The sequence below is a fragment of the Mastomys coucha genome, unplaced genomic scaffold (genome assembly GCF_008632895.1).
Source record: "Mastomys coucha isolate ucsf_1 unplaced genomic scaffold, UCSF_Mcou_1 pScaffold8, whole genome shotgun sequence".
NCBI lineage: Eukaryota > Metazoa > Chordata > Mammalia > Rodentia > Muridae > Mastomys > Mastomys coucha.
In genome coordinates, this window is record NW_022196914.1 from 23331606 (window position 1) to 23356574 (window position 24969).

The 24969-nt window shown below is 45.2% G+C and overlaps 1 protein-coding gene across 3 annotated transcripts in view; it reads right to left on the reverse strand.

The window, feature by feature from the left end:
* Trio (trio Rho guanine nucleotide exchange factor) overlaps nucleotides 1–24969 on the reverse strand; it is a 302139-nt gene that overhangs the window by 41085 nt on the left and 236085 nt on the right. The gene's annotated exons all lie outside the window — the stretch shown is intronic.

A 24969-nucleotide genomic window follows, 5' to 3' on the forward strand; every position in this document is an offset into this window, starting at 1 on the left:
TTTTAGGAGACATAATAATGAAGATGACCATCGGCCAAGTGTTTATTTTTTTAGACCCTTTGAAGTCTGAAAAATTTATGGCCGCTAATGTTTGAAAGCACTCTTTTACACACACCTGCACATGCTCTTTGCCTTGTGCCACCAGAGACCACTGGAAGCCTGTGATTCTCCCCAGAGGCAAACTGGTTCAAAACTATCAGTGTCTGCTAAGAAACAACTCTTGCTTGCAGTCAGTATGTGTACGCATAGGTGTGCCTGTGTTTTTTATTTATTTTGGGTTTTTTTTGGTGAGAGTTATTAAGCTGTGTTCACACCAGCCCATTGTCAGCCATAACCCACAAGAGGCAGAAGATGAAAACTTTAGGCCAATATCCCTCCCTGGCATCTAAGAGCACAGAAGCCAACAGTCCTCAGCTCAGGCCTCTTGGTGCGGTGACCATATAAATGACACAGAAATGAAGGGCCTGGTAATCCATATGTCTCATGGTACTTTACTAAGCTAGTGTAGGAAACATGTTTTTTTTTCCCTGACAAGGTTTTGCTTATGGTTCAGACTGGCCTCCAACTCTTACTTCAAATGTATTGGGATTACCTAGATGTATTGGGATTACAAGCACATGCCACCATGCCCGATTCAATTAAACATCTTTAAATCCAATACGTGTGATCAACAGGTAGACAAAAAGAGTGTGCCATGGTGAATGTGAAGGGACAGCCTTTCTTCTGAGCTCTGATGCATTAAGTCACTGTGTGAGACTATTATACTTCACGGGAGAGAAAAACGTTCCGAGTGCTAGCAGCTATTATGGATTTAGAAGGAAACTAAAGTGTTGAACTTTCAATTTTACTTTGAAAGTCTTCCATTTCAGAAGTCTGAAGATACAGAGGGAAAATATCCCCATCTGTCTTCAAGGTTAGCAGATGTCCTACTGTATCTGGTATAAATCTGATACAGTCATAGTTTTGGATATTAGCAATGGGAAAAATAACCAGATAATTCTTCCTTCCACATCGAAAGTATAATGTCAAATCCCCCATGCTTTTGATTTTCTGTAATGATATATTGTGTGTGTGTGTGTGTGTTTTAAAGGAACAAATTTCTCTATCTAAATCTGTAGGTCATACTAGCCCACGGGATGTGACATAATGCATAAGTCAGAAGTTTAAAAAGCTCTCATTTAAACAAATGAGACTATTATCAGAATGCAGTAAAGCATCCGCTCCTGTTTTAGTTATTGAAGCACCGGTTTTGTCCAGCAGACCAACTCTACCGGTATACATTTCAAATCCACTAGAGATCTGAGCTTGTGATGGCATTTCTGTAGTGGGTGTGTGCACTACACACACAATGTCACTGGGCACAGGCTTGGTACCAGTTCCACACTCAGCACAGAGCCTACAGTGCAGTCCCTTTGGAAAGACCCTAATTTCCTGGTCAGGACACAGTTGTCTTTCGCAAAAGGTTCTAGTGGCCAATTACAGCTAGTGGACTGTCAGGAGGTGATCAAACCTGGAACCTGAGGGTCTGTTGCCCAGGAGTGACACAGCAGCAGGTGTGAGGCACCTTTCCTAAGTTCATGACCTCCCAACTCTATAGCATCCATGTAGACAGTCAGGTCCACCATGGAGGAGACTCTCACCCTCAGATCTGTACAACCTGTGCATCGAGGCAGGCTCTATGTGGGCGGGAGCGTAACTGCTAACAGGCTGCATGGTACATCTTGGGCTTAGTAAATACATGTGTAGGATGACTAGCAAAAATCTGGTTACAGGCTATCCTTATTTTTGGTTTGCCCAAGCCAAAGACACTAATTGATAATGTAAGCCTACCACTATGGACAGTGATGTTCGAAGTATGGCATGTTGTGGTCAGTTCCGTGATAACTGTGAGTGATCTTTAGCTTCAAGCGTAGCTTACACGGTTGTGAATTTTCACTTATTTGGAAACCAAATCAAGCAGATTCTAGTGATCCCGTCTCTTCCTGTGATGCTATGAACTGCTTTTTCTTGGGACAGAGCCCAGGCTTGGTGTGTGTAAGTGGCACCGATCAAGGGGAGCATTGCACAGGGGCAGAGAAGAGGCTCAGGTTGAAGCTGGCCCTGCAGCTCTGACAGACACGTCCGCTACTGTGCTTCACAGGCTCAGTTCGGCACTCTGGTCTCAGCTGCGCTCCTCACTCAGACGCTACCTCTCCTCAACTGTAGGAAAGCCATTTGTTCTTGCCTGGTGTGAAGGTAGGCTTTCCTCTCTCAACTGAGGAGAATCCGCTTATTCCAAGCACAGAAGGACCTATGAGAGGTGTCACAGAAAGCCCTGAACTGGTGGCCTGTGCCTGGGTTTTGTTCTCTCAGGTGGATTAGTGTAGCAGGGCATCAAGGGACTTGAAGAAACAATAAGCGTGAAAGGAAGCAGTTTTACAAACTCTAACAAGCTACTTACAGCTGAGGCATCTGGGGTTCCCTGTTGGTACAGAAATGAGGATATTGTATTTATACAAACAGCAAGTGCCCCGACAATACCCCGAATTCGTGGACAACAGGAGTTAAAGGCAAGCCTAGCAGCATGTCTAGGAAATGGGAAAAATGCATGGCGGAAACGACCTAGATAGGGACTTGATTGTTTTTCTGTTTTAAAAGAAATTTGTCCCCTATTATAAAGGATGAACTTCAGCATAAAGAGATCCTAGCAGGCTTAAAAATCCACGCAGGTGTGCACACAGAAAAGCAACCATTGCCTGCCAGGGCAGACTGAGGGAGGAATCCCAAGTGGCTTTTTTTTTTTTTTTTTTTTTTTTTTTTTTTTTTTTTTTTTTTTTTTTTGCTGAGGTAGAGGTCACACAATGGCTGTCATGGTTTCCTTTTAAAGTGAAGACAGAAAAAAGCCAGAAGAGGAAGGCCAGGGATCCAGCTCCACATGGGAGGGGGAGGGTTTTACCATGTGCGCACAGGGTCAGGCCCAAGGGGAGGAGAAAGCTATCTACTCCCAGTCTATAAATCTGGACATCTGTGATTAATAAAAGCTCTTAAAAATGTAAGAAAAAGAAAAGGATCATATCCTGCTAGTTGCCGACTAAGGAAGATTAAGTTTCCACCCCATCTTGCGTTCTCCCCACTTTCCCAGTGGGAGAAGGTCTGAGATTCCGCTCATGTAGAGAAGCAGCAATGGACTGTTGGGGATTTTTACTAAAGTTTTAGAATTAAGTACTGCATACTCTGAGCTTGAAAAACACTCACCCAAATCTACATTTCTTTGGCTTTAGTCTTAATAGCACACAAGAGGGGTAGAGGGGGAGGGGACTGTGTAGCTGTGTGCAGGCAGCAGACCTGGGGGCTAGGGCCTGACAGGCACATGCCGGGGTCCTGCAAGTATTTGCTGAGGGAGTTGTTTGCAGACAGCTGCAGACAGGATATGGGGCTGGAGTTCCAACCTTGTCTGTCACCTGTAGGGTCTAAGTACATTGAAAGCCCACTGGCCTTTTTCTGCTTTAGTTTCTTGAGGTGCAAAATAGTAATGATTTTCCCTCTCCTGTGTGGAGAGATTATAAAAAAAGCCTTTTGTGAATAAACCTAACAGAAATAGGAGAAAAATAGCCATGTTTTTGAAAAAGAAAGAAGAAAAAGAAACAGAAACTGCAAACAGCATGTAGAAATGCAGGGAAGAGGAGCAGAGTGGTTGTCAAGGTCTGCGTGGGAGGAGCAGCTGGGTCTGCACAAGCATGGCCTCTCAATCCTCTGCATCTGCTGGTCAGGCTCCCTTCACCCATATCACATCAACCCAGCACACACATGGGCAGCTGCTGACAGCCAAGTCACGGATGAGGAGGCAGGGCCACCACAAGATGCACACATTCAACAATGGGAAACATTCCAGTAAACATCTGTCTCACATTTCAGATTCTTTTGCAGTATCCCCAAATGATATTCTCTCTCTCTCTCTCTCTCTCTCTCTCTCTCTCTCTCTCTCTCTCTCTCTCTCCCTCTCTCTCTCTCTCTCTCTCTCTCTCTGTATGTGTGTGTGTGTGTATGTGCGTGCTGGGAACAATATCCAATTCTCACATTCCCAGGCAGCCACTGTATCACTGAACTAAACCTGCAGTTCCCGGTCAATCAATATTATTCTATCTTGGAGTTCACTGTGAGTGTGATGAAGAACGTGTGTCAAATGAACTATGCCACGATGTCTTCCTAATCTTCAGTCAGGATAAGCATAACTCAGAGAGAAAGTTCTAATGCAAAGGATTCCTTTCCAGTTCCTGTCCTGAAGACTGTAGGGAAGTTTATAATGGGAAGCATTGTTACTATTTAAGGAAGACAACCCTGAGCCTGTGCTTCTAAACCTTGAGGCAAGCTGGGCAGCCTTTAGCATTTTGTACCCAACTTATAAAGAGTTGAATGCAGAAGAGCTGTTGTTCAGAAAATACATTGAGCCAGAGAATGCACAGTATTCAGCGAGCAGAAAAAAGTCGGCTGCTAGATCCTGACAGCAGACCGAGACGACTGAAACATTCCAAACATCTTTGCATTCTTCCAATGGGATTTAAAATCTCTGTTTTTTAAAACAAGGTATCATTTTATTTTTCTTAAAAAAAAAAAAAAAGTCCACAGTGCCCTAGAGATTGATTCTCTCAAGATGACATAAAAGTGAGCTGATATGTAAGCTATTCTGCCAGATGTATCCTTCAGGGACCATGTCTTGTCTTATACCGGAATTACAATGGCTTGACAGGCCACAAATACTGCAGATAATGGTGGTGAGACATATGGGAAACCAGCTGAGGGACTAAGGAAGAGACATCGATCTGCTTAGTGACATGGTATAGTATTGGTGGCTAAGAACAGATAAATTTCATGTTCATTTTCCAAATTACAATCTATCTTCTCCTTTGAGTAAGTATCCGAAACCTTTCCTTGCCTGGCTTCTAATTTCTTGGCTCTTACATAGGTTCAGTTCTCTTCTGTCCAGCGGAAGAAACCTAATATGTCCCCAGTGCCAAGGCTCTGTCAGGATGGCAGTGTTGACCACACTGTGAGCCTCAATCTTATGCCTTTCCCACACACCCAGGATTTCAGCTTCACGCTAAGCTGGGACCGTCATGCTGGTACGTGTCGGCACAGGAAGTAATCTTTCCAAAGGCAGAGTCTGGCGATGGACAGGTAATGAATAAAAATATGGAGAAGGAACACAAAGTGCATTCTGCAGACTTTACAGTGTGGTGCACAGTGGGTCTGTGATGTAAAAATTCAAACTTTGTGTCTGCGTCAAATACAGATTGAGCACAGGAGACACAAGGGGGGGAGGAAGATAAATTTCCCTGTCTTTAGAAAATAAATAAATAAAAACCCAGATTAGACTAGAGGCCCCAGCACAGTATGGCCACAGCTCATGCTGTAATGAAGAACACATGTCTCTGCAGCCTGAGAAAATGCACATAAACGAGCAACAGATGCAGTGCTCCTCGGCAGCACCCTCCCACACACTCACAGGGGAGGGCTTACTGCAGCACCTCCAGCCCCCTCCCCATCTCTCATGACCCCTGAGTCCCAAAACACAAAAAAGTCATGGACCTTAATTAAAAGCAACCAGAATGAGACTGCTGTGGCTTTTCTTTATGAAGGCTGAAAGCCAGAACCATGCAAAGACCTGGGAGCATGCATGCACACAGGCATGTAAACACAGGAGCACCTGGTTTGTGCTCTAGCCTGTGCCACCAGGTCATGCAGTGTGTGGCTTCTTGAATACTCAACCTGAGCTGGGTGACCTGGGGTCTGTGGACCCCTAGAGAACTTTCAATAAAACTGGTCCTCAGTTTTCTAACTGACATACTTGAACAGTCTATGAACATCAGGAAACATGGCTCTTGGATTTATTCTGTAAGAGGGATAGTAGATGTCAGCATTTCTGGTTGGGAAGCCATTTCATTTCAGAGTTCCTTGGGAATGTCAATCACTAACGTCTCAGATAGAGAAACACAGGGACTGAATGCCAAGGAGACAAAGGGCAAAATCCTCCAGTTGCACAGCATCTCCATCACTGCCAAGTAGAAATAAGAATACGTTAGAGGCAAGGCAATGCAGAGCCATCATGGGAGGAGAGGTCGAGCTAGCGTGGATATCAGGAGCTCCATCCAACCAACGGATGGAGGAGCAGGACTCTCCAAGTATGTGGTCTACAGTGGGGGATGGCTTATGGCCAGGCTGTCTGCTTCCAGGCCAAGGAAGCAGCATAAGTCAAGGCTCTGAGGAGGGCAACCGCGTGCCAGGTGGACAAGGTGAACAGTAAGGTACGGCTCCCTCCTCCCAGGCCCTTTCTGGGCTCCTGTACACAACGCCCTTAGGAGAGGCTGAGAACAGAGGCGATGCCTTCTTTCTACAGACTCTCCAGAAAGGTCCTACACATCTTTCTCACATTTCTACCCAGCGGTGACAAAGTAGAGCCAGGCATCCCTGGGCCTACTGCTCACCTGACTGATCTTCACAGTGGCTGCTTAAAAAAAAAAAAAAAAAAAAATCACACTTGTGAACAACAGGCAGGTTGTTAACGATAGCTCCACACCTCCTTCTTCTGTCAGCTCACCTTGATGTTAGAGTTCACATCTGAAAGAAACCCTTCTCTACTCAGGACAAACACTGATTTGGAGGAAGTGCTAGCCCTTGTTTCTAGCATCTTAGAATGGCCAGGCCGAATTCAGTGCTTTTCACCTGAGTCAGGACTGTGTACCCTTGGGGGAGATGAACAGCAGGATTTTTCTACAGACATGGATCTAAATTGTCAGAGAGAAGAAAGAGCCCCCAAGGAACTATTTGGCCACTGATGGTCTTCAACTCAAAGTCAAAAGCAGATTTTGTGTTAAGACAGCAGTGCTGCATGCAAACACACGCACACACACATACACACATACACACCATTAACCCCCCCCCCCACATGTATGAATCTTACAAACTCCTAGCTTTCTGTTATCCTCAAGCGTGGCACCACTCTTTCTTGGTGAGAGCATCATCACTGGTGTGTGTGGTGGGGCAGGGCAGAGCTAGAAAGATAGGCAGTGTCTTTGCAGAGCCCTCATGACCTTCTCTGGTCAGCACACAGCCTGATGATGTCCACCCTGAGCTGTGTGGGACACTGGGCAAGGGGAAGGAAGGGGACCTATGGTGGCCCTGGAAGGCCTGAGCTGAGGCTCCTAATGAAGATCTAAGGGTAAGGATGTCAGAGGGGACCCCACATTGACCCAGGCACCTCTACAGAAGCAGAGTGACACCCTGCAGAGCAAGAATGTCATCTGATCTATTTAGCTCCAAAGCAAGAGCCTTTCTGAATGCCCTGTGATGTATCTGGCTTTGCTGTTCGGTTGAGATCCTCCCTGGTACCCAAAAGTCACACTGTTCTTTTCCATAAGATAGCTTCTTAATGTCACTTAAAGCATGTCTCTAAAAACAAACACAAACAACAACAAAACCCACCCAGGGATTGCATTTCTCACTAGTTTACTGTTGAAAGAGGGATAAGGAGGATCTTTATGTTATGAAGTAACAGTGTCTTGATTCTTAATTTATGCTTGTGAATTCCAGAGCATTGCAGTGTTTATTGTTGCCTGAACAGACACAGGACTCATCATTTACAGGAACACACAGTTAATTTAGGGGCTGGCAGACAGTCACATGGTGCCCATACACCATTCTGGCTTCATAGACCCTAGTGCTTGCTGTTTGTCAGGAATCACAGATAGCCATGGTCACAATGGTCCTTGAAATACAACCCCAAAGGGAGAGGCATGGACAAATCTAATCTGGGACACTTTCCACTGCAAACATTTATACTTCCGTTTACTGTTTTCTTTTTTGTTAAAAAGTGAGGTCATCTGGCTTGTCTTGTTAAGGAGGAAATCTACAGATGTGGGGGGGATTTAGATGCGTTTAAAAGCTAAAACCTGTCTTCATGTGAAACAAGGGACACACAAAGTCCGCCCCATACAGCATGGTTAAAAGGAACATTCTACAGTTAAGCCACGTGGTTTGGCTGGAATGGTGATAAGACTATACTTCGTTCATACATAAATGTATTATTATTCTTTCAAAATTAAAACCAGATTCAGAATGTCAGCAGTGAAGTGTTTTACTGCCTCAAAAAATGCCTGAGTTTTGTTAGTATGCACATAATCGAGCCAGCTATGAACCGTGCAAACTTATAAATGTTGTCACAGAGCCCATACCAATGTGCTCATTTGTATGCAGCACTACGGGGGCAGTGGGGAGGCCCAGGAATGTTCTGCAGAGAGCCTGCCAAGTATTATCACTCTCCACATCCTCCATGGGGCGGGTTAACTCTGGCTCCAGTCTCAAGGGATGCGATATTAGCTTGGAAGAGTTATAGCTGTGGAGAGGGAGGAAGCAGATGACTCTCCCAAACCACAGAGCAAATATCCAGCACATTATATGGTGAGGTTCCTGGTTTAGTTTAAAAAAAAAAAAAAAAGAAAGAAAGAAACAAGAGAGTCTTAACCTAGTAAGAATTCTTCCTAAATTGCATTTTAGTAACACAACAAAAGAAAAATGGTGCTGAACTAAAGCTAAGAGAATTCAAACAAACACTCATACCACTACTGCCCACAGGCTCTGGGAGGAAAAGCCAGCACGCCTGTGGGCACACACACATCACAGTCCACCCAGAGCACACTCAGGGTCACGCTGGTCACACCCAGCTTTACAGCATCTTGCATTCCACCTCCTTCCTAGGCCAAAATGGCATGCTTCTGTTTTGGTCATTACTTAGTAACTTAAGTACTGTTCCCCTCTTTCTCTGGGAATGGAGGGTGGAGGGGGTGGGTGATCACACACTGTAACAAGAGCAGCACAAATCAAAGAATAAAAAGAAAAGGCTGGGGTGCCTTTCTTTGGAGGTAGCTGAAAATTCCCTGTCTCGTTTCTTGAGCCTCAGGAACAGGCAGGTGGCTTTCTACGAATGTGCTGTAGTAAGAATCTCCCGTGGTCAACAGAGTCCTCTTGTAAGAACTCCTCTCTGAGCTATCCAAGCCTCTTACTGCTCACTGGTGAGAGGGAAGGAGAGGGGCTGGGGAGTTACTCCAGGAGGAAACAAGGCAGCCTTGGAGACAAAGAGAATGAGAAAGACCGCCTCTGCTAGGAACACCAATTAAAGCAGGATCCTGTCCTTGGCTTTAAGCAGTGCCCCTGTGATAAGGCGGCACTGCCACCTCCAGGGAGCAAGCCGCCACAGGAAGCAATCAAGCAGCCTTTGCGTGGGACTGGGGCGGAACAGGACGAGGGCACCACTGTGTGGTGTTTCTTTTTAGCTGAAGAGAGACACTCAATTGTCAGTTCCCACATTACCACAAGCAAAGCACATTCCTGTTCTCTGTGCCAGTTTGAGAGTAGCTTTGGTGCCACTGGGCCCCAACAGCTTAAGAAGACAGAAAAGAACTCCACTGAGTTGTGTATCCCAAGCCTGAGTCCTTGGTCTTCCTTTTCCAGCTAACAGTTATGAGTTCTTATTTTCACTATAGGAGTAGAGTTGACTATAAGATGGACTGCAGACGCATTTTCAAGTTGTGCGCCTGAGAAGAAAAGGTGGCCAAATGGTAAAGGTATCAATAAGAGAGACATGGATTTGCACACAGGACGCCTAGAGGAACAGGCGTCCATTCACTCAGTGCTCCCAGTGAGGTCTCTCAGCTGCTCCCATGCCTGGGCTGTTTTCTGGTTGTTACAGTTGGGAATCCTGATCCATTCCTTCACATTTGCATGGTCTTAGGAGAGAACTGCAAGAAATTAACTGGAGCGAGCCCTCTGGGCTGTGGCTGCCCAGTCCCCACCCCCACGCCTGCAGGCATGAAGAGGAAATAGGGGTTCCCTGGGCAGATTCCAAGGCTCATTACTTCAAGCTCCCTGTGTTTATGGACTTGCTCACTCACCCCAGAGGCCAACCCTGAGCACCTGGAGGAAATTCTTCAGAATGAAAGGCCATAAATCTGTGTTCTCCTTACAAAGATAGACCAAAGAGTGATTGCACCTCACCAGCGTGATGTCTAGAAAAGTCAATTCAGGATGGCTAGGGCTCCTTGCAAGAAGGGAAGTTCCCTGGTTGATTACTAATATCTCAAAACTCTACATGTGCTATAAAATCAGCTGTAACATTAAACATAATTTTACAGCATTTTTCCTGGATGTATTATCTATCAAGCATGTAAAACCTTTTCCTAGAAAAGTGAGAGGACAAAATAGTTTTATAAATGTATTTTGCTAAAAATAAATCAATAAACAAATCTCAATGAGAATTCTGAAGTGCAGGTGGGTGTATGGGTGGGGGAGGGAGGGGACAGGAAGGACGAAGGGAGGGAGAAGGGGAAGGTGGGGCGGGGGAGGTGCCATGCTCTAACAAGGACATATTCAAGGTCATGTGTAGAGTGAGGAGAGACAGAATACTGGTTCTGTTTTCTACAGTACCATTCCCTGGGGCTCCCATGCATGCACATGCACCATGTTGTAAACTCTGAATGAGTTGGTGGTATTTAAGTAGGAGAAAATTGGAGAGAGATCCAGACTGCTCAATCGTTAATGTGAAACAGGCAGTCTTCATGGCCGAAACGATCCTCCAGGGACACTTTGATGTTTATTCATTCACACTGAACTGAATATCCTGTGTTTCCATCCTTTAGAACAGGTTCGGAAAGATTTGAAATCAAATTCAGAATTCCAGAACGCAGTGCTTACTATGTGGCTCTGTTCACTGTTATGAAGGACTATTCCACAGTCTAATGTAGACTAAGAGATGTGCGGAGTCCCCGGCTGGGTCTCAATGAGAGTAGCTAAATCAGAATGAGCCTGAGCCACCTCAACAGCCACCACCTTATTTATACAAGGCTCACTGGAGTTACCAGGGGTTTATTTAAGACAGTGCATAGCAAAACCCCAGCAGAGCAGAGTGGAAGTGAGGCAGGAAGTCCCTCCCCTTGCCAGACAACTCTTCACAGTTCATAGCTACTGGAGAATCTGTTTTCTTCAATGGAGTGATACTGGGCATATCAGTCATGGACACATCATCCACAGACATGGGTTTTTGTTTTTTGAGAGAAAGAAGGTAAAGTTGGGTGGGTATGGAGATCTGGGAGGAGCTGGGGGAAGGAGAGAAATAAAACCAAAATATATTGTAAGAAATTCTCAAAGGAAAAAATAAACATTAAAAAAAAAAAAAGGTATAAAAGCTAGGTAGCCCAGGCTGGCACAGAACTAGAGACTGCTGTCTCAGCCTCACTTTACCTTCTCCTTATTTCATTCCCTGATAACTGTTTAAATTCTCCTGCTAGGACTGTGAAAGGTACCACACTGCAACATCAGCAAGTGAGATCCACCTGTGTGGAGAGGAGCCAAGCCCAACAGGCTCCCTTGTAGCACAATGCTACCCCACTCACTTCCCCCAAAGCTCAATGTTGTTGGTGTATAAAGTGGGTTGTGACCACTATGGATTATCTTGACAGGCATAACAAATTTGCTTTAAAATTTATTTCCTGGCTATGAGTCCGAATCCTTTTTTCTGTTCAAGTCAGATGGATAATTGACTTCCTGTAATCAATGTACAAGGAAGAACCAGTGAATATTGAAACACCACCCTGATATAATGCTGGGAAAGATATCCTGGAGTTCCTGTAAAAGTCTGGAAATGATCAACAGTCACCTTCCCTGAGTAACGTGGGAGGGACAAACTGCACATCCATTTCTTTTTATCCACCCTTTAACATGAAATAGTATTTTCTTTTCTTTCAAAATCTAGGTCAACTTAAAAAAAAATCTGTGATGCCGACTTTGAGAATATCTCTTAAAACTTCTTAATAATTTAGTAATTATCAGAATAATAATATATTCAGGAAATAACAGTACAATCATCCTCCATCATGAAATAAGAAGTCTAATAATTTCCTGTAGTAAGAATTCTTACAGGACTAAATATTCTAAGACTCAAAGGTCCCTCTATAGGAAGAAGATGCTCTGCCTCAAGATCCACTTCTTCAGCTCAACTGTTCTCTGAAGCGCCTGGGGCGGTCAGCGTTGCTCAGGAGAGAGGGATGCTCCATCAGTGTTCCTGCTTTGCAGTTGAGGATGACCAAGTTCATGGAGATGAGGTAATTTGCACATGGGCCAGAGCTCCCTAGTGGTCCAGACTTTGCATCAGACTTTGACATTACCAATTGTTTTTTTCTGCATCAGTTATTTTTAATCAAGTGAGCTCATGCCTCATCTACTTTCATCTTCCCGCCACAGGAATGCTACTGCCCAGTATCCCTAACGGGCAGACCAAGGTCACAAACCTTCACATAGTGAGGGTATCGCCTCTCAAGAAACACTACTCTGGGACAATGTAATTAATAGAAATATGATAAAAACAACCACTGCCACATGCCAGTGACTTAAAATATCCATGATAGCTTTGTGAATGGAAACTATGAAGAATGTTATTGAAAACCATGTTTACAGCAGCAATTTCAACATGGACGAACAGGATCCAGACTCACTTCCTTAAGGGCCCATAAATCAAAGATAGCTCTGCTGTTTCCCCCTGACCTCCCAAGGACACCCAGAGGGAAGCAGGGCTGCTTGCCCCTTTACTTAAGGATAAGCTTCCTTCACTAGGCGACACTCCACCCCAACTGATCCTTCTTTAGTCAAGCTCAGAGTGAATGAAAAGGGCCCAGCGCATCTCAGCAGCTCCTCCTGACTCCACATCTTGCTGGCCACTTTAAAGTGTGGATGTGGACAGAGTCTGAAGGCAAGTACTGGCAGAGACTGAAAGACAACTAGGCCAGGATTGAAATCCTAGCAGAAATCACCCCTGGTAGGAAGATAATAGCTTCTGAGAAATCATTTTGTTGGATGCTCAGTGTTGCCAGATGCCAGGGGAGACAAACAGAAAGCCAGCCAACACTGGTGTTGTGCTATAAGGAGAGAGTTATCAGCATCAGGCACATCCAATCGCCTCTTCTGGACTTTCTGTATCATTTCACTCAAACTCAAGAGAACTTTGTAGGGATCGAGTTTATTTTTCCTATCTTATGGGCAAAGCCAGACCGTAGCACACACACTCCTTTAATCCAGACAGTGTAGGCTGGAGCACCCATCCCCCCCACCTAACTTTATCTTACATGGAGCAGTTTTTAGGAGAATCACAGAATCCAAAGGGGTACACTAATCCACCAGGGATACAGCAATGCTTTTCCCCCCCAGCTATTCTGAAAAAACAAAAACAAAAACAAAAACAAAAACAAAAAACCCAGAATACACTAAACCTGAAACAGACACAAAACCAGTCAAAGTCACAGGAAGGCAAATCGTAGCCTAGATCACATTAGGCTGTTTATATGCATTTTCAGAGGAAAAAAGCTATCAGAAGCAGTATACAGACCTTAGGAACACCCCAGAGCATCTAATGTCTGAGCACAGCACTGTTCTTGGTCTCAGGCCACGTTTCTAGGGTCTCCCAGAAGCCATCCCCACCCAGCCCTTTTGCAAGAAGTAGGCATGGAAGGAACACAATTCATATCAGAACATGATACGAATTTTGCTTTGTTTTTGCTTCTCAGCATATATCAACTATTTAAACAGCCAGCTGGAGGAAGCAGGTAAAGAAAAGTGCAGAACGAGCATCTAAAAAGCTGTGTACCTAGATCGAGGATCCAGTACTTGCAGGTGCCCGGTTGCCTGCCGCTGCAGTACGCTGAGCCGACAGAAGAAAGCGAGTCCAGCGTGTCAACTGGCTTAATTCCGTTCGGCATGATGAGCAGGGATCTAACGGTCCAGAACCCGGAGACTCTACCTCTCCTCAAGCCACAGCCAGAGCTTCTCACTCAGCAGCAAAGACAAAGGCTGTGCAGCTCTGACAGCGGCAGCCCATGGCCTGGACTGAGTGCAGCTCTCTGTTCCTCTGCTGGCTTCTGAGCACTACCTAGCAGTTGGGGCTCACATGTGGGAATAGCCAGGCACAGACTATATTCTACCACACTGACTCTAATTGGAGCTCAAGGAAATTCTTAAGGCACCCTGGGAACCAGATGTCTCTCTTCTCCTGCACCATCCAGCACTGGATTCCCTTTCTCGGTGAAATGCAAAGTGACAGATGTCCTCCCAGCCCTGGGAGTTCTGGACAGCTTCACTGGCTTGGGCTTTGTGTACATCTGGAGGGAGGTCCTCTCAGAGACCTATAACAAACAGGGCCTCCTGATGAGACTTGATAAAAAGGGATGTAATGCGGTCTGAGAGCCAACTGGTTACATCACTAGGCTGCAATGCTACACTCCACTTATTGAAAACAGCTCCATTCCTCCTCCCAGGAAGCAGCCAGACAGGAGAAAATAAATATCCTTATATGTGATGTGTAACGGCATGCTTAGTAAGGTGCATACTAGGCTCTCATTCCTGTCTTCTTGGGAAGCTGGGTGTCTTCCTTTGTCTATACAGTCACTACTGCTGGTTCCCAAGTCCTCATCCTGTCTCTCACACACAGGGTTCCCAGGGGGAATATACCCCTTGAATCATGTTGGGCCCTCTCTCCCTATGGCAAGTGTGTACCTTCGAGTCTTTTGCTTTGGGATCACCTGGAATAGTTTCTATGCTCACATCTGGTGTGTAAGATCTTTTGATATTGTTGTTTTGTTTTCCTATGACTTTCCTGCGTTTACTATGAAAAAAACTTAAAAAATCCTCAAAGAAAGGAAGCATGGAAACAGCAGTGACTTCTGCAAAAAATTACATGACACATCCACAGTATGCAAAGAAAACGAGTTCAGAGGCCAGTGTCTGAACACAAGCTGCCCCCAAATTGGGCCTTTTGTATGCTTTTCACATTTTAATTTTATGGCCAGGACTTGGCATTTATAGACTCAAAGTGAGCCTTACATTCTTAAAGAGCAAAAGCAAGACACAAGTTGTTTTCCCTGTAATGGTCCTGTGTGTGACGGATCCAGATGGCATGCTTACACCAGAACCAAGGGAGAGGTTTAACCCTCATACAGCACTCTTTATACAAGGAAAGGAAACTTTATTACGGAATAAATAACCCTGTTTGTTGGCAAAATAAGCAGTAAAAATTACAATCTACAGAAATCAATTTAATTGACATTCTGAAGTTTCACTCACCATCTTTTATTACATGCCTTACTTTTTCTCTGTCTAAAAATACCAACTGCCAAAACCAGGCTATTAATTAAAACTAGAGAAGTGCCATCGGGGCAGTGAATTGCCTCATGTGCAGTGTAAGTTCTCTGTGAAGGAGGAAGGGGCTAACGCTTAGAAGCGAGTGTAGTAACTTTGGCTGCAGAGGTATGGGAAATTTCCCCAGCAATTTCTCTCTCCAAATCCCAAGCTCACATAGTCTAGGAAGCAGTAGCCCAGTAGGAGGAAAGGTGTACCAGGAGCAGGGGCAGTGTCAGCCCATCTTTCTGGTGTTCTGGAAACTCGGGGCTAGAGGGGTCCATTTATAACTAAGCCATTTACAGTTAAGTAAGCATAAAGCATCCTGGCAGAGGTTCCACTGACCCTGAATCTACTAGATGGGGAAGTAGGACCAGCAGAAAAGTGGGGGCCACAAACAGAGGCATGGAAGAACCATAAGAGGTTTAAGTTCAAATCAGCAGCTAAAACACTTAGAAATCTAGGGCTTGTTCCTTCTTCCTGCTTCAGGGTCATGAAGGGAAGACCACAGCTCTGTTGTGAGAATTGGAATATTCAGCTTAGGACCCAGGGCTTGTTAGCAGGGAAGAGAGGGGGAGAAGGAGTGAGGGGAAGAGGGAGGAAAAGGAGAGGCAAGGAGAGAATGAGTACGTAGATGTGGGTGACTTGAGACCAGCAGTGTCAGAGGTGGCAATGTGGAGTAAACAGAAAGGAAAATGGAGGCCACTAAGACCTGAGAATAAACAGGAGTTACAGTGTTGGGTCCGTCTCACTGTGAGTATTCAAGAGCCTGTCTGCAGCTAGACATTAACCAGCCATGGAGTAAGGACAATGGGCTGGATTCTGGATGACTCCGGACTAGGAAAGCATGGGTGTGGGGGGAATCACCTTAGTACAGATGGAGGTGGGTTCTGCAAAGAAAGAAAACAGACTAAGTGAGCTGGGTTAGACAAACATTTCAGGCACTGGGCAGGGAGACAGGGATGCTGTACAGAAGTAACTAGGGAAGTTCTAAAGAATATGTTTGGGGGCATTTTTCATGTTTTTGACATTTTAATTTTATGTCTAGGTATATGATTTGATACTCTACAAAGAAAATAGAAAATAACTGTCTAAGGTAGCATTATAAAGACACGACAACCAAATGAAAGGGATGCTGGGAAGATATAAATGGTGGATATGAATACAAAGGATCCCTGACTTGAACATTATGCATGCCAGGATTTGAGGTAAGTCTCCGATGGCATGAAAGCCTTGGTAGGGCTTGTGCTTCTCTAGCACATCTTGGCACTCAGTGTATTATATAAGACATAAAAGAGCCTGTGCTATATGACTATGTTAATCACAGGCTAACAGGAGCACCCTGGGTGTAGCTACAGCAGGCTGTGGTAAATGAGATGCTCAGTCAGCTAGGTCTAGTAAATGCATTTTCAACTTTTGGTATTTTTAACTTGCAAAGGGTTTATTGTGGCATGATATTCATACATCTACTGGTTATTGGCTCATAGATGCCATAAGTGAAGTAGAATATTTAAGAAAACTGAGTTTTAACTCTTGGAATTATATTTCACATTGGCCCCAAATAAATAATTATAACCTAAAAACTGAAAAAGTTATAGGCTAACCTGTGTTCCTCCAAATTTATACAATGGAGTCTTAATCTCCAGTGTCTTTGAATAGAACTGTGTTTTTAGACAGAGTTCAAAGAGTTCAACTGAGTTAAATTGGAGTCCTAAGGATCAGGCATGGTAGCTCATGCCTGAAATCCTGTCCTTGAGGGCTGAGACATAAAGACTGCCATGAATCTAATGACAGTTTTAAACTACATAGTGAGTTTCAGGATAGCCTGGGCTATCTACATACTATATAGATAAATAATCTATCTATCTATCTATCTATCTATCTATCTATCTATCTATCTATCTATCTATCTATCTACCTACCTACCTATCTACCTACCTACCTATCTATCTATCTATCTATCTATCTACCTATCTATCTGTAATTATAGAGTAAGATCCTAGCTTAACAAAGGAGAACAAAAGGAACCAGCCTGAACTCTAGGCAATGGCTGGCGTCTTTGTAGGAAGGAAACCAGGACAGATAGTCAGAGTCAAGCTGTGTGTTCACAGTTACCATGGGTGACAGCCAATGACAGGCTTAGGAAGAAAGCAACAGTGTCAATATCTTCATCCCTAAGATTGAGCCTCCAGAAATACATTTTCTGCAAGAATACACATTCCTGTAACTCCAGTCAGTTGGTATGTGGTACTTTGTGAGGGAGGGCTAGCAAGCTAGCAGGGAGGTGAAGGGTATGCACCTATATGCCCAGAGTGGAGCACAGACACAGTGACACCAGAAACCAGCACAGCAAAGCAGAAAGGGAAGGGCAGACTAAGTAATAAGTCAGCTCTACAAATACATCCTTACTGCACACTGCAAACCAAGACCAAGAAAGAAGAACAGGAGGGGGCCTGTCTCTCACAGGAAGATGGGTTAGTGATTCTAAAATGACTGCTGAGATGCAGAATGAGTATTCTAGCTATGAAAATACCCCACCAGGAGACGACACAAGTTTAATATGATTGGACACCGACACACAGAGACACAGACAGACAGACAGACAGACAGACAGACAGACAGACACACACACACACACACACACACACACACACACACACACACGGAAAGGAGAGCGAAGGAAAAGGCACACAATTAGCTTTCCCTTCACCTCTGCTGGGAGCGCATCAGATAATGTCTCCACCATGCAGATCTTCTGCAGTAGGACAGACCAGGACAGCTCCTTGTGGAAATGGATGACCTCAGGAGAGTGGTCTCACAAACATAAACTTCTGGCCATCCAGGTGAGGCCACATGAAAGGGACCTGGGAACAGCTCCCAGGAGGGGCTCCTACTGCCCAACGCTGGAATTCTGTTGGGAAATAGGGTGTCCTGCTGAGTGAAAGATGTCAGAAAACTGAGTAATAGATAACTAACTAAATGAATGTGATAAGTGATAGCTTTTCCTTACAGAGAAACAGACAATGGCCCTAGGCGATTGGTACATGAATCATAGCTGGAGGCGGAACTACTGATGGGGCCAAAAGCAGCAGAAGAGCAGGACCAGAAGAAATATTTGCATAGTTTATAAAAATATAACGTCACGTGGCATTGATTAATTACCATCAGAAAGCCAGCAACTAGGGTGGGGAGGTACTACAGCCATGGCTTTAACAGTGCTGAGGGTTAGCTCACTGCAAGGGACAGTGGGCCTCTCCCGTTGTCCCTGCTTCAGAACTGCTCCTGCCAAAATGGCCCACAAACATTAACTCTGACAGAAACATCAAGTAAATTCATGTAGGGCATCCTTCAACATAAAGAGCCAGTATGCCTAGGCTGTCGCTTTTGAGTTTAGGATGTGTGATGTTTTGTGCCATGCATTGTGGGTGATGCTACTGGCAGAACACAGAATTCTATTTCTGCAGCTTTCCCAAAAGCTAAAAACAAGTATGTTATATTATTGCAAACAGCTAAAGAAACAGAAACATAAAAAGTTTTCAAAAAGGACAGGTGAGGTTATAGTCTATCTTCAGGGGTCCGAGCACCCGGCCCTGGGACTGACAGTGCTGGGTCTCTGGAAGAACACACTTCACTTCCTTGTGCACTCTCTGTGGCCCCCATTCTCTCATGGTGTTTCCGCTCTGCACAATATGCCCACAGTGCTGGCCTCAAGCACAGCTGTGGCTCCTGATGCTGTCTGTCAGGTTCCATGCACAAAGATACTCCTGTCCCGAGGAGCCTGCTCCTGTTTCTTTACCCCAAGATAATACCTCCTGCCCTGGGCGGCCGGAATACAGAACCCTGCTTCTTAGGGCCCCATTCACATGAGAGTCCCCGCTGTTCTCTGTGCAGTGGGCAGTCTACAAAAGCACCTTTATGGGGCATTCAAACCCTGCAACAGAGAGCCAGGAAACCCAGGAGGCTCCTTTGCCTTGCTTTATTCACTATCTTCTCAGAAAAGATGAGAGCTCTCCTTTTTTCAACAGACTCCTGTTTTTTATGTTAAATCATCCTGTGACATTCTCTGATGCCTTAGCATGGTGTGGTATTTGCTGAACTGCAAGACAACAACGCCTAAAAACAGAAACAAAAATGGGTGACCCCCCTCCCTCCAAATCAGAGCAATGTAGCTAGCTAGCCTCGAACAACCAACCGATGCTTCTGATACCTCAGTTCTGTGACACTTCAGACTGCTGCACATTACAGAGACAGGACTGAAGGGGAATCTTCTAGCTCTTTCAAGGAAGAGGGAGGGAGACCATATCATGTGGCTTCTGAACAGGGCAGCTCTTCTAACTCCCCAAGAAGGCCATGAATGCATACGGAAAGCACGGTTTCCCTCATGACACAATCCCCTAGCCACACACTCATAAATGGCCTGTGAGGAGACTCTGTAACTAACTAAGGTAGGACAGGAATACGGAAGATAAACATTTCCCATAAGGCTTCTTTAGGTAGGGTCAGGTTTTAAGATGGTCATGTCAGCATTCTCATAACTGACCTTTTGTGGGTGGTTGTGGGAGGGTCCCACCTTTCAGAGCATGGGTATAGTGAACCTCACACACCAGCTTTTGGAATCAGCTTTGGGTAAAAGGCCTACACACACACACACACACACACACACACACACACACCACCACCACCACCACCACCACCACCACCACCACCACCGAGAGTGAAATGTAAAGAAAGCCATGCAATGCTAATGAAGACTTTGGCGGCCTCCTTGGATTAAAGTTCATTGTGGTAGACCATCAAGGAGATGTTTCCTGCTCTTAAAAACCTATTTTATATCAAGGGCTAAGGTTGTTTATGCTAATTAATTTCTCTGTACTTTTATACACATACATGTATGCCTCCTCACATACACAAATACAGCCCCCCAACACACCACATATGCACACATATTTCCTCATAGTCCCCCCCACACCTGTACACAAGCACATGCATACGTGCACACCTACCATGCATGCACACAGTAACACACCTACACTACACACACACACACACACACACATATACACACCAAGCCACATAGAGGGTAAAATGTAAATGAGCTATGTAGTGCTGACAAGTTAAATCCTCAGTTTGTCTGCTCGCTCTGTTATTACTGAAATGTGTCTCCAAATTCTTATGTTTAAGTTATACACACCATACCTCAGAATGAGACCGTTTCCAAGCGGATGAAAGCATGGCTCATATCCTGGCTGGCCCACATCTAGTCTGACAGCATTCGAATGAGAACATTTAGATATAGACATGGTAGGGGTGTGGACAAGGCAGTGCGGGGCAGTCACCTGGCCTGTAAGCTGAGGCCTCAGCGTCAGGGGAATCAGCCTGCTGTCCCTTATCTTAGACTCTAGTCTCTGGAGCTGGCTTTCTAGGAAACAGAGCCACAGGCCTGGGCCTCTGTGGTGGCACCTTAGTGGATGAACATTCTCCTGTCCTGACAAGTGTGTGTTCCATAAAGACATGTCCTACAGCTCTGGAGTGCTCTCCAGCCACCGTCACTGAGACTCAGGTATCTATCTGAGCTCAATAACTTGCATGTGGATCACTTGATTCATGGGAACATATATTATAGCTTATAGAAATAGAATTAATGGGCTCAAGGGAAAAATCAAAATTTCAAGGAAAATACATAAATGATTTATAAGTTAAGCAAGTAAAAATCTCAATAAAACTTGCTATACAGTGATGTTTGCATAAATATAATTTTTATTACCAAGACCCACAGGATTTGATGTGTACCAAGCCCCTTGAATCCTCTAACTCCATTTTACCCCCGGTGGGGGAATCACTTTTAAAAACCATTCATTTGGATACAATCATGAGTCTGTTCTTGCACCTATCAGGTTGATGTCTGAGAGAGATTTTCCTATAGAGCAGGTATACGTATGGAAATATCTGTTAATCTCTCCAAAATGTTTACATTTTGATTGCATGTTTAATGGAAGAGGTGTAAATTAGGAATCTCCCACTTGGAGCAAACGGCGGCAGTTTACAGAGTGGAGACAGCTTGCCGGCTCTCAGTGCATGCTGAAAAATCAGCTTGGGTCTCTTCCTCCAAACTGTACAGTTACGAATCTTTCTAAGTTATGAACTTTCATGCCTTATGAAGCTTATGAATCAAACCACTTTGTCAGACAGCTTCCTCTGTGATCTCAACAGCCTCCTGTCTCCTTTGGAGTCTCTTAGCTTCCTTCAGGATTCACATTCTTAAGCCTAACTTTTCACAACAAATTTTGCCAATACAATGTAAAGCATTGTCCCCTGTACACCGTCCACTACTACTGATGTATCTGGAAGGAACATAAAGAGGTGCGGAAGGCTGAGTTCCGAGCGCAAACTTTCACCCTCTGCTCCTCTTGTGTTCTGTGTGGGCATCTATATAAGTCTTTTCTGGACATAGCCATCACTCGGCGGGCTGACCTGTCATGCTGGGTACTGAGCAGCCTCACAGTGGGGCTGATCAGCAGATCCTGGGACACTCTGGGCAGCATGGTCATTCCACACTGCTGACTACTCAAGGTCATGATTTTCCCAAAACTTTCAAAGGAAGCACAGGACAAGGACAGAGGGTGTTTATTATTTGAAGGGCCTTTCAAACGGGCTCATTTTCCCCGCCTGCACTGTGAGCCAGCTCCGGAACTCTTTATTCTGAGTGGTCTGGAAATAGCCCCGTGCTTGCCTCCTCCTCTCCTTTTCCTGTGCTTCTCCATGAATGCAGAACTCTGAATTTACTAGAAACAAAGATTATGGCTTTGTTCTCTGACGTAGGTTCCTTTTCTTATAGTTCAAAAAGAATTAGTTTCAGCTGCATTGCCCATTTGCTGTGTACCTTAGCTTAGAGTGAGCATCTATAGCCAAAGCTATCCAAATTCTCTGTGTCGTGGAAATTACTCCAAGACCTCAGCCAAAGCATCACCTCACGTCTCCCTGGACACAGGGACACATAGTCAGTCTAGTCTGCCAGGCCCACCTCCTAAAGCCTGAGTATAGTTTACTCAGAGCTGTGGCCAGCTGAGCTGCACCAGGAATCAGGGGCAAGCCTGAGGAAACAGAACAGGTTCACGCAGCTGCACTCACCTGACACAACCTAAAGAGACCGTGTACTGTGCATGGAGAGCTCCCATCACACACACTCTCTGGTTCTGACAGCTCACACTCTCCAGGATGTACACACTGAAGGAGGAGGTCCTCATCAGACTGGTTATCTGCACTCTGATGTCTATGTAATGCCAGTTTTAAAGTCTATCTTCCAGAGACTGAGAGGTGGGAGCAGGTCATAAGACCCAGTACCTCCCATAGCCCTGCTGGCCTGTTTCCCATCCCCTGCTAGGCTGCTCACCACAGTTCCTCTTTGTTTCCCCTAACCCATCACCTATAGCTTATTGGTTTGCTTGTTTGTTTGTTTTTAAGACAGGGTATTGTTAGGTAGGCCAAGCTGGCCTTGAACTCACAATCCTCTGGACTGCTGGAATGGCAGGCGTGCATCATGGCCCAGTAGGCCATGTAGAACAGGTGTGGGAATATGGGTTTCTCACTCACTGTTTATGCCTTGGCAGGAGCTATCATTTTCTGATGAGCTAACATGGATATTGTCAATGCCCGCTCTTGGATTGTTCCTGTTCTGAGAAATATTTAATGTAAAGCTGGAACGGGGAACGCTCCCAACATGAGGCACTCTGCAGAATAATAGCGGCTTGTGTGGCTCCATAATTATATGCTCTGCAGAAAGCACTTCTTAATCACGGGTCTGGGATTCATTACTTGGTCTCGGATATGCAGTGCCCAGGAGAGGGGCAATGTTTTTAATTCTTGGTGCGACTCCATGTTCTTGAGTTTTTCTTCCCACAGGGATTTACATTAGCAGCTGTTCAAACAGAATAAAAACAGCTCTTTCCAAGTGAATTAAAAAGCCACACACAGATCCTCCATTGTATGTGTTTTTAAGAACACGTGGGCAGGTATGGGTTTGAAATGCCTTAGTGAACCTGGAGTTTTCTCTGGTAGCAGGGTCCTGGTGGTATGACGCAAATGCCCAAACACAGTGGAATCGCTTGTTAATGTCACTGAACACTTTGATAGCCTACACTTTTTGGAGCTGTTTTAGGTCATTTAAAAGTCACGAGTTATTTCAGTATCATCTGAGACAGGCAGCTTAGGAGTCATCTGCTGGGCGGGTGAGTGGAAGAAAAGCATGAAATACTTTAGGAGGAATGCCTGAGGACCAGGCTTGCTGATGGCCACGGGTACCCAGCCGTGTTTGAGGGCTGCTCCCCCTCAAACAAGGATGAGGAAGTCTGGAGTTGGGGGTGACTGTAGGTCAGAGCAGCCTCCAAAAATGGATTTGTACTTGGTGTCCATGGTGCAACCTGGACTGGCCACATGCTACTGAGGTCCTTGGTGCTGGAATCTGCATCTAGAATAGTCTATCCAAGGTGAAGCAGAGAGAGGCCAGAGCTCTGTGACTGGGGCAAGCCTTCCTCTGCTGTCTATTCTGTGATCAGAAGGGCTGAAGGCTGGGAATGTGGTTTGGATGGAGCACGGTAATCACTGTTACTGCTTGATCTCCAAGGGGAAAAACACTCAGGCATAGCCTATGTTTTGGGGTCAGCTGGGAGTATGGGTGGCCTAGGTGTGGCTTCTTGAGTGTAAACATACCTGGTGACATGATGGAGTTCCCATCCCCATCTGTAGACCGCAGGGAAGGTCATGTTCCTTGTCTCATCTATATGACATGGAGGAGGGACATATGGGAGTGAGGGGGCTACCTTGCCTCACCCTAAACCAAAAGGGTAGAGAAGAGAACACAAATTATCAGGCACAGCCATGACCTCACCTGCCCAGACATCGGGGTTGGGGGACGTGGATAGGGACCAGTTGAGGAAAATAATCCATGGAGGGAGGATAAGCCTTCAGACACACTATAATTTGCACCCAGTGTAAACACAGGCTTACTTCATACTGACATAGTGGTTATACATGTGGTCATGATCAGAATGAGCTGCGGGGCTCACAGGCTTTGGCCATCCAGCCACCCATCTCAAAAAATTATAAGTCATTTCAGGAATAGCCTTTGGCACAGCAGCATTTATTTCTTTGAATTTTCAGTGATGGCCCTAGAAAACTCAATCTATAAAGTGTAAGGGGTAACATTACATAGAAAGAACAGGATTGGACAGTGGAATTACAAGTGAGGAGCACTTGTTTCTCTCATTGCCACCTTGCCGAGCCTGTGCTCCGGCTCAGGAGTCCTCAACATACCCCTCTGTGGCTGGGCACACAAAGTATACATTTTCTGTGTGTGGCTACCTTTCAGTGCGGATGCGCAGAGAGTTTCTCTGCTCCTTTTTATCAGCCCAAGGTTTATTTGTAGTTCTGACTGCTCTGATGTTTGCAAGCAAAGCACAGCCTGACACACACAGCCATTACTCACTGAAATCTGTTCAAAGCTATTCCAGTGAGTTAGCATCGGACAGTTTCCCTGTCTTCCATCAATGGAGCTTTTAAGACTGTGGTGGCTCTTTCCAGGTTCCCTGGTGTGGGCAAATACTTGTGAACCAGATCAAGACTGATTCTGTCCAGCCTCCCTTCCACATAATCACTGCACGGACGGATGGCTTTCTTCCTTAGGTTTTTTTCTAAAGATGTTTTGATTGGTGAGATGAGACAGGCAGAGAAGTTTGGGGGTGGGCAGGGGAAGACTGTCCCATAGGAAGTGTGTGTGTGTGTGTG